Source organism: Musca domestica, unplaced genomic scaffold (genome assembly GCF_030504385.1).
Source record: "Musca domestica strain aabys unplaced genomic scaffold, Musca_domestica.polishedcontigs.V.1.1 20, whole genome shotgun sequence".
NCBI lineage: Eukaryota > Metazoa > Arthropoda > Insecta > Diptera > Muscidae > Musca > Musca domestica.
In genome coordinates, this window is record NW_026712250.1 from 4488605 (window position 1) to 4499903 (window position 11299).

Consider the following 11299-nt stretch of genomic DNA (forward strand, 5'->3'; position numbering starts at 1 on the left):
AATTTAGATCTCATTTGAAATTGTAATTCCTTTTTTATTTAAAATAGGGAAATACACTGGATTTTAGTGTTCTACAATGAACTCTTAGATGATCAAGAAACCCCAAAATGCTTAACTCGTTCTGAGTTCAATTCCTGTTCACTTAAAGGATCGAAGCTAATATATGCGCAAAAATGACTAATTTTCGTGAACTTTTGGGTATTTTGGTATGCTTTCAGTTTTCCCTTAAGAATGATATTAAATATGAACTTTTTGTACTAGATTTTGAGCACTAGAGAACAAGGGACCCAGAAAAATACATATTTTTCAAAATTTGTCAGCAATAACTAATGAACAACCCATTTTGAAAACGATCTGAGGTAAAAATAAACAAAATCTCATTTGAAAGTTATGTCAAATTTTGATGTCAAATATGGCTGCACACCAGATTTTTGTGTAGTACATTGAATTCTTAGGGGATAAGGGACCCCGAAACTAGTTCCCTCTAAAAAAGTGCCCACACATTCACATATGGGAACCAGATAGTTCCATACGCAAAAATGAATAAATTAGTATATCTATTGAGGGCAAAGGTATATCCACTTTTCGCCCCCCTAATGTCAAAATTTCTGGACTTCTGGCTTTGGTTTATATTGCTAGGAAACAGTAGGGTCAGAAAAGTTATAAAGTTGTCTATTTCATTCCCCAATAATTAAAAAAAAATCTATAAACGTAGAGGTAATCCAGAGAAATTATTGAAATTGTCAGTTGAGACTTATGTAGCCGATTTCTTTAAAATTAATTTGCCCTTATGAGATTTTCTGTGTCGTGTAACTCATAATGAAGTTCCCAATCCAAAACTGGAACGCAGGTTCCAAGATCAATTGGTATTCACTCATACGAACCCGATAAATGCATGCGCAAAAAAAACGACAAGTTTCAACTTAAATTTGAGACCTTTGATATATGTTATTTTTGCCCCGAATAAGGGAATACAAATGAACTTTTCCAATGGGGATTGAGCACTGGGCTATGTCGGACCCAGAAAAGCCTTAAAAATGTCAATATCCATACGCAGTCATTAAATATTCCCCATCCAGTGAATATGTTAAATGCAAAAAACTTAAACTCTTGTCTCAGATTTAACTTCTCAATTTCTTCTAATTATAGTTGCACAATTGGACTATTTTTTTCAAGTTAAGCTCGTGCGGGCATGATGAACCTCTAACTCGATCACAGGTTTCAAGTTCCATTAGTCTTCTTCGATAGGAACCAGATAACTACTTGCGCAAAAAGCAATCATTTTCGAAAAAAATTAAACTTTTGTTTCAGATTTACTACCTCAATTTCTTCTAAATTAGTTACACGAATGGACTATTTTTTTCAAGTTAAGCTCGTGCGGGGATGATGAACCTCTAACTGGATCACAGGTTTCAAGTTCCATTAGTCTTCTTCGATAGGAACCAGATAACTACTTGCGCAAAAAGCAATCATTTTCGAAAAAAATAAACTATTGTTTCAGATTTACTACCACAATTTCTTCTAAATTAGTTACACGAATGGACTATTTTTTTCAAGTTAAGTTCGTGCGGGGATGATGAACCTCTACTGGATCGCTGGTTCCAAGTTCATTTAGCATTCTCCTATGAGAACCAAATAACTACGTGCGCAAAAAGCACTCATTTTCGATACACTTTCGGGTACTATGGTATATGCCAGTTTGTACAGCTGTATTGCTTCATACTTGACATTTTTGTATTAGGTTTTAGAAGAGTAGGATACGATAGACCCAGATCTGTCATTCCAACCTTTACATTTATTGTTTATAATTGAAAATTCCAAAATAAATTGGGAATATCAAAGTGAAATATTTACATTATGCTTTCAGCAATAAATAAGCTTTTTGTAACCACTATTGCCGATCAAATTGCCTTTGTGTGTTACATAAAAACTAGAAAGGGCTATGGAACCTGAAACTAGTTCTCTTGTTCCGTTATCAATTACCAAACGTTAATATGATGACATTTAATTGGAACGCGGAAAATTGAAATTTTGATGAATTTTTTGAAGGTTTTGGGGAATTTATTCTTTTCTAAAATTACAGAATATCTGATGAACATTTACCACATATAAGGTCACACAGAATGTGGTTATTCGTAACAATTGTTTCCACATCCATGTAAAAGTATTTAACTTGGCCTAGCAAAAAAAAAAGTTCTGATTCATAGAAGAAAAAAGTGCAACGAATGTCACCAAGTTAAGGTCCATTATTTACATTGCATTATCTCCCTTTTCCCCCTTCCTCCATGTTGTCATCGTCTTTCTTTCCATTACTATTTTATCTGTCCTCCATTGTGTTCACATCTATTTTCATTTTTTCCACTCGTTTTTTTATCTGACATTTCTTTGATTCTCTTGTATCCGTGAGATTTCAGTTTCAGAAATTCGTTTCCTGTATCACTTGTCTATGAGTTTCGTTAAGTTTTTCCATTATTGTTGTTGTTCTTGTTCTTCTCATTTCTATTTTCATGTTGTTGCCTGTTTCCTTTTCACATTTTAATTCATAACACAACTGTCAAAAGTTGCAACAGCAGTAGCTGAATTCTCTGTGCGCACAAATGGAACAAGATGCTGCTCTCTTTCTCCATCACTTTCAGATGGCAGATGTTGTGATAGTTGGATGAGAAGAGAGAGAGAGAGATGCTACACATTGTGTTGTTGTTGTGGTTTGTTCCCTTCAACTTGAATCGCAAAAATTTCTAAATTGAAATGAATAACACATTGGCCAAGTACCAAGATTTACACATACGCACCAATGTACGCAAGCACACACACATAGTCATGTGGAAATCCTTACCTATGGTTTTGTTTGGAAATATGTGTGTATGTGTGCGTTATATGAAAAACATGTGTTCAAAGGTATTTAGGGAAAGTGGTTTTATATAAAAAATTCGATTTTTAGAGCACAGATGAAAAAGAAAAATTCTTTAAGAGAATTCAGATCCAGAGAAGAAAAAAAATTCTAAAGGACTAACAAAAATCGTGGATTTTTAAAATATTTTTATAAGGATTCTGACATATTTTGGCATCTAAATGATTATCAAAAAATAATTTAACAAAAACCTACAATGCTTTGAAAATTAAAATAAAATTCGCCTAAAAAACAAATGAAGATTGAATTCGACCTTTATAGGAGCCCCGATTCCAAACAGTTCCTACTTCTAGAAGGTTGCAAAGGTTTTACATTTTGAATCCCAATTCCAGGTCATAACTCATTGAGATGGAACGAGGAATACCTGTTTATCAAGGGTCGAAAGACTTGTTTGCTTTGAAAAATTTCCAAAAAAGTTGATTTAATATCCCAATTCAATGTTCACTTCAAACATCTATTTAAGTCTTGATTGCTTGGAAATTTTTCAAAAAAAAGTTTATTAAGTTCCTGAAGTCAATTTTTGCCTCTAAAATTTATTTATGTTGCTATTGTCGTTTTCATAATTTCTTTATTCGAAATATTCATAAAACTCTCAAATTACCGTTTTTTACAGAAAAACACGTGACGCGAATTCAAATTTTTAACTTTTTTTAAAAAAAATCGTCAATTAAATACGACCAAGTAATATTCGCTTTAAATTTTTTAAAGCTTTACTTTATCATTTTCTAGTACTTATACGAAAAAAACACCCTCAAAACCCCCAAATCACAATTTTTTTCCAGAGAAACATTTTGCGGCGAATTCAAATTTTCAAAGGAAACTATGTTGATTGTATCCAAAAATTTTTAAAAGGCGAAAATACTCCTCAACTGTAATCTTCGATCTCCCTTCATGGTCTCTTCTGGTGCCGCGGGTATCAGGAGCCTCTAGATATGTTGATGTAGTCTGACTATGAAGAGGCCTCTGTTGTGGGTGCAAAGCGGTGGTTGTGTTTTATACTCAAATCATGGATAGTGCTTTGTCTCGATGCTGAGTTGCAGTCTCAAGCCGGTGCTGTGACCCATAGAGCAGCACAGGTGTAAGATAGTCCTCAATCCCTTACCATGAGGAAAGTGAAGCCCATATAACTGATCTTCGAATTGGTATCTGCGAAATAAAGCTAGAACTCTGTGGAAGGCTACAACTCTCTAAGTGAACTCTGGGTAATTCTAAAGGGGCACTGGCCGACGCATCGTAAGGCTATCCCTGTGCAATGGTGCATCACGATTAAAGCTGTCAAGGCGAAAATCATGCAAAACCCACTCGTCATCACCCTTCTGAGTCCCCTAAAATAATTTTTAATATTTTACTCCAAAATGTAAATTTTTTCCCACACCAAATCAGTATTTCATTCCCGTAGATTAGAAGCTGTTCATTATTTTCTATAACTTGAAGATAAATCCGAGAAGAACTCAAAATGAATATAGTTTTCTCCATAAAAAAATAAATTTTATTTACGGCGAATTCAGTTGTTCCAAGGAAAAATGTTTATCATAACGAAATTCGAATGAGGCTCACATAATTCACTCTTCTTTTTGTGTTTTTGTAAAAAAATTCAATATTTTACCACTAAAATATGATCGAATATATTATATCCCTACCCATATGTTGAAAATAAGCAATTTTCTTTTTTAAATCTATCGATAAGTGAAGAAAAGTTGCTTAAGAGCTCAAAAAACCCTAAAAACGAAAAACACATTTTGAGGCGAATTCAAAAATTTCACACGAAAAGCAGGCCTGGTTGGCATATAAGGCCCTATAAAGAAAAATGTTTATTATATCGTGTCTCTGTATAAAAATTCAATATTTTACCACTAAAATATGATTTTGTTACTTTTATTTCCACGGCAATCGTCTTTTATAACTCAAAGTTGCCTAAGAATTAAAAAATCAAGAAACTAATTCAAAATATCAAAAGAAAAATATCCCTGGGTAGCGTATAAGGCCCCATAAGGAAACATGTTTATTATTAAATCGAAATTCATATATGGCTCATATAATTCACTCTTCCTTTCGTGTTTCTGTGTAAAAATCTATATTATATCCCTAAAATGTGATTTTTTACATTTGTTTCCACGGCGAATTTATGATATTCCTACCCAAAGATTAAAAATAAATCATCTCATTCTTTAACTCCACCTATAAGTGAAGAAACGTTTATAAGAACACACAAAAATCAAGAAACACGTTTTGAGGCGAATTCAAAATTTCAAGAGAAAAATATCCCTGGATAGCGTATAAGGTCCCTTAAGGAAAAAATGTTTATTATATCGAAATTCATATGAGGCTCATATAATTCACACTTATTTTTGTGTTTCTGTGTAAAAATGCAATATTTTACCACTAAAAAATTATTTTTTTACTTTTATTTTCACGGAGAATTTATTATATTCCTACCAATGAATGGAAAATAAGTAATTTTCTTTTATAAATCCATCCATAAGTGAAGAAACGTTTTAAGAACTCAAAAATCGAGAAACACATTTTGAGGCGAATTCAAAATTTAAAAGGGAAAATTGCCCTGGGTAGCGTTTAAGGCCCTCATTGTAATACTATCCCCCTTTCAAGTTTCTGTATGAAGAAATTATTTTTCTAAGAATAAAATGACGAAGCGAATTGATTTTCCTAACGATAAATTAAAATTATTTAATTTTCTTTAAAAACTCCATCGATAACTGAAGAAAATCAATTAAGATTTCGAAAAATCGAGAGAAACGTTTTGAGGCGAATTCAAATTTTCAAGAAAAAAAAATTACACATAGAAAGAAAATAATTAATTTCTTTTTAATTCCAACGGTAAGTGAAGAAATTTCCATTAAGAAAGCAAAAATACAACACATTTATGTTCAGAAAAGATAACCCCATTTTGAGGCGAATTTAAATTTCCAAAGGAAAAAACATTGCTTATATCAATAACACATCTCTAAGGAAAAGTATAAGGCTATCTTAAGTCTCCTTATATAAATGAAATATTCCATCAAAAAATGAGGATTTGAAATCAATATTAGCCCGGCATATCAATAGTGGTCTCCTATTCGAATCAATTTCTTTTCTAACTGCCATGAATAGTTGAAAGAGCTCTAAAATTAAGTTTTTTATTCGTTTTGATTTTTCTGATGATAATTAATTTTCTTTTAAAACTCCATCGGTAAGTGAAGAAATGTCCATTAAGAGCGCAAAAACAACACAATTATGTTCATAACAAAGAACACCTCTTTGAGGCGAATTCAAATTTCCTCAGGAAAAATGGTTTACATCAAACAAACAACGCCATAGGAAGAGTGTAAAACTATCTTGAGTCTCCCTAAATAAATATAATATTTTATACAAAAATGTGGAAATGAAATCAATATTTTCCCGGCAAATCAATATTCCTCTCCTATTCGATTCAATTTTTTTTCTATATATAACAGTGAACCCTGCATAGAGGCTAATTCAATTTTCCTCAGAAAAAAATATGACCATAGAAATAGCGTAAGGCTATATTTATTTTCCCTGTACAAATGTAATATTTTATCCAAAAATGTGGATTTGAAATCAATATTTTCATGGCAAATCAATATTGCTCTCCTATTCGAATCAATTTTTTTCCATGGATAGTTGAAAGAACTCAAAAATTATGTTTTTTTTCTTTTAGCACAGAAATCCATGTTGCGGCGAATTTAAATTTCCTGCAAATAAATGCTGAGATATCACATTATAATCTATCTAAGGTTCTTATTATAATTCTCCCTCCTTTTTAGGTCCCGGGATAAAAGATGTAAAATTTACCCAAAAATGTGGATTTGGGCCATTATTTACTTTGGAGGTCAATATTTTGCGGATATGATTAGAAATCATTCATTAATTTTCTTTAATAATATCCATTTGTAATTGAAGAAAAATCTCTTCGAGCCTCAAAAATAAATTATTTCTGTTCATAACAGAGAATTATATTGTGCGGCGAATTCAAATTTCTAAACAAAAAATGTCAGATTCTCTATAAAATTATAATATTTTTATCAATAAATTGTAGTATTGTGAAAATTAATTATCTTCCCTAAAAATCAATATACCCTTACCAGAGATAAGAAAAATAATACCCTATTTTTCCATGAACATTTCAAAAAAAAAATATCTAAAACATGTTTTTTTTTTTGTTCATAACAAAGAAACCCTTGTTGCGGCAAATTCAATTTTCCAAAAAAAAAATCTTAAATATCAACATAATATGGGTCTAACATTCTCAATATAATTCTCCCTCCGTTTATAGACCACTGCTCAGCAAATATACTATATTAAAATTGAAGATTGGGATCATAATTTCCACTAAAAATCTATATGTTTGGCATGTAGATGAGAAAAGAATCATTTTCTTTAGTAATATCTACATGCAATTAAAGAAAAATCAATTTAAGATCAAAATCAATCTAAATCAATTTAAATTATTAATTTATTATTATTAAGGTAAAACGTTGGATTCTTTAAAAAATTGTAATATTTTATAAAAAAAACCCTATCAATATAATGTGGGTTCATAAAAAAATATCTCCCCTGAAGACCAATATTCACTTCACAGAGATTAAAAAATAATACCAAATATTTTATATATTCCATGAATATTACACAAAATTCAATTGAAAACTCCAAAATAAAGTTTTTCTGTTAGTAACACAGAAACCCATTTAAAGGCGAATTCATATTTTCAAACGAAAGTTGATTACATCAACAAATTAACACCGTGGAATGAATAAAAGAGTCTAAACATTACTCTCTTCCTTAACAGTTGGCTCTCCCTTTACATTTTCACCAAAAAAACGTAACATTTGTGCAGCCACAAAAATCAATACTAGATATTAAAATTCTCTCTTTATAACACTGTTAAAATGCTCTGATTTCCTATCGCTCTTTAACAGAACTCCAGTTCTTAACGGTAAAGAGAGTTGGTTTGGAAACCCAACTCTCTTTGCTTTTAAGAGTGAAACTGTGACACAGAGCACCCTATGAGAAAGTTAGATTCAATAAAATAAACCGTTTAATGGTAAAACTCTTTCATGTGCCTCTCTTTCTCTTTGATTTTCATTGAACTCTTCTTTTTTAACAACAGAGTTGTTTAAACTCCTTTTATGACAATGGTGCTCACTACTGATAAAGTGTGCTTTCTTGCCACAAAAAACATGGGGCGATGAGCAATCCAATTTTACAACAAATAGTGGGTCAAAGAGAGTTGGCTATTTGAAACTCTTTCCCTCCCCATAGGGCAAAAGAGAAACACTTCTACTCTTTCATTTAATAATACTCATTATAACTCCATATAAGGAAAGTTTGGTGGATAATAATTTCGATTTTTTCCTTGCTTTCTTTTTTTTCTTTAAACGGTGATTGTGTTGGTGTTGTTTGATTGTATGTATTTGTGTAAAAAAATTATATTATATATGACACAATGGAAACTCCTTAATTTTCTTTTTAGAATCGTCTTTTTTCAACTCAAATACTTACTGTTAATCGATATCAATCGATTATTTGTTGTTGTTGTTGCTGTTCCTTATTATCCTTGCTCTATTTATTTTCTATACAAAATAAATGTGTGTTTCCGATATTTTTTTCTCTGGATGTTCTTTGACTGGTTTCCAAAAGCAGAGGTTGACCTTTTTGCGATGAGTTATCCTGGGAGTTTTGCTGGTGTTGTTGTTGTTGTTGGTGATTTCTTGGTGCGTTTTAAAGTTGCTGCTGCTGTTGTTTTTTTTCGAATGAGGTTAGCAAAAAACTTTTTTTGTGGGGGGTAGGATGTTGTTGTTGTTGTTTGGTGTTATAATTTTAACTTTTTGATGATGAAATAATTTTTTAAGTTTTTATTTTGGGTTTTTTCTTTCTTGTTGTTATTAAATAAATATGTAATAGCTTTTATTTGGTGTTGTTTTTTTTTTCTATTTGTGTTTTGTTTTTGGGAAATTCTGTTTATTATTTTTTTTTTTTTTTTGTTTATTTTTTCTTAGTTTATAAGCACTTCTTTTAATGCTAAAAAAATAAGAGGCACACAAAATTATTTTTTTTTCGACCATTTTTTTTAATTTTTTGTGAAATATTTTATTATTGCCGGGAAATATAGCCCTTTTTATATGTTTTTAACACACACATACACACAACTTCCACAGTAAAAAAAATACAAAAAAATGGTTAAATGGTGGTTTTTCTTAAATTATTTTTTATTATTTTTTTCTCTTTCTCGCATTGAAAAAAATGGTGATAGTTCTTTCACAAACTCGTTTTTCGAATTTTTAAATCCGGAACACTGGGATAAGAATATTTGAGTATTGGAAACTTCTGTTCAATTTTTTATTAAAATATATTTTTGACATGCGTTATGATTATTGAAAATGTTCATTCGTTTAAAGGGAGGTACCAAAAGAGTGGGCCAATATCTAATACTGATAAAAATATGGGGATATACGAAATTTAAAGTAAATCGAATATTTTTTTTTCTATTTTATGCGAATAATTTTTAATCAAAATTTTAAATTTGTGTGGGGGAGGTACCAGAAGGAGTGGACCGATATATCCCATCTTTACAGCAGATCTTTTGGTAGCAGAAATAGAAGGATGTGTGAAATTTGAGGAGTATCAGATGGTTATTTTGCTTTTTATGGGAGTTAAAATTATTCAAATTTTTAATCCATTGTAAGGGGAGGTACCAGAAGGTAAAATATTAGAATGTTAATTTCGCGTTTTATGAAAGGTAAAATTATTCAAAAATTTGACCCATTGTAAGGGGAGGTACCAGAAGGAGTTGACCGATGTATCCCATTTTTGCTGCAGATCTTTTGGTAACAGAAATATTAGGATGTGTGAAATTTGAGGAGTATCAGATGGTTATTTTGCATTTTATGGGAGTTATAATTATTCAACATTTTGACCCATTGTAAGGGGAGGTACCAGAAGGGGTAAGCCTATGTATCCTATCTTTACAGCAGATTTAATGTTGATAAAAATATTGAGATCTGTGAAAATTGAAGAGAATCGGATGTTTATTTCACATTTTATGCGAGTTATAATTATTCAAAATATTGAACCCTTTGTGGGAGAGGTACCAGAAGGAGTTGACCGATACATCCCATCTTCGCACCAGATCTTGTGTTAATACAAATTTTGGGATACGCCGAGTTTGAAAATAATCGGATGCTCACATTGCGTTTTATGAGAGTTATAATTATTCATAATTTGGAACCATTTGTGGGGGAGGTACCATAAGGAGTAGGCCGATATCTACCATCTTAACGTCAGGTCTAGTGCTGCTGGAAATATTGGGATATGCCGAGTTTGAAAGGAATCGCATGCTTATTTCCCGTCTTATGAGCTTCATTGTTATTCAGAATTTCGACCCCTTTGTGGGGGAGGTACCAGAAGAAGTAGCCTGTTTTATCCCTTCTTCACAACAGTTGTTGTGTTGCTGGAAATATTGGAATATGCCGAGTTTGAAAGGAATCGCATGCTTATTTTCCATCTTATGCGCTTCATTGTTATTCAAAAAATTGTTATTCGACCCCTATGTGGGGGAGGTACCAGAAGGAGTGGGCCATTATATTCGTTCTTTATACCATACATTATTTTAATAAAAATATTGATATGTGCGAAATTTGAAGACAGTTGAATGCTTAGTTTGCATTTTATGAGACCTATAATTATTCAAAATTTTGATACTTTGTGCGGGAGGTACTTGATGAGATGAACCAATAGTGTCCATTTTCACACCCAACTTAGCACTAATAAAAATATTAGGATTTGCAAAGTTTGCACAAAATCGGATAATACGTTCTTATTATATGATGTAAATTATTTGCAATGAAAATTTTGACCTTTTGTGGGGGAGGTATCAGAAGGAGTCTACTAAAATTGCCCATATTCGACTTCGATCATAGTTTGGCAATAATATTACGGTGTGCAAAGTTTGTATTAAATCGGACACTCCCCTTGACGAATATAGTGTAAACCAACCAGGCAGACGGACAAGCGACACCCCTAGATCGACTTCTAATGCCCTGAAATGGATTTGGTCCAAAGACACCTAGGGGCTAAAATAGTTATTTCGATAAGGCCCATTTTGTTCTTATCAAATGACATATACTCTCCGTAGTCATACGGCTGAGGGTATAAAAATAAGTTACGGTGTAAAAATATTTGCTTATATTATTAGTTAAAAGTTGCATTTTTATTATTGAAATTTTTATTTATTTATATTTTTTATTTATAATTTATTATCTATTTATAATTAATTTAATTTTTAAGATTTAATTTTTTTTAATTTGTTATTATTTTTAAATTTATTTATTTTGTGTTTTTTCAAAACTGACTTGTCAAATTATAATACAAAAT

General features: G+C 31.3%; 1 protein-coding gene across 25 annotated transcripts in view; it reads right to left on the reverse strand.

Annotated features, from left to right (window-relative positions):
• Positions 1-8926, reverse strand: part of para-like (sodium channel protein para-like) — a 198301-nt gene extending 189375 nt beyond the window's left edge. For 10 of the 25 annotated variants that reach the window (XM_059122221.1, XM_059122219.1, XM_059122222.1 and 7 more), the window contains exon 1: positions 8429-8924. The gene's annotated coding sequence lies outside the window, so the exon portion shown is untranslated. Of the gene's footprint in view, positions 1-8428 lie in introns of all 25 variants that reach the window. The other 15 variants (XM_059122214.1, XM_059122208.1, XM_059122220.1 and 12 more) reach the window with 4 other exon arrangements.
• Between the last annotated feature and the right edge of the window lie 2373 nt (positions 8927-11299).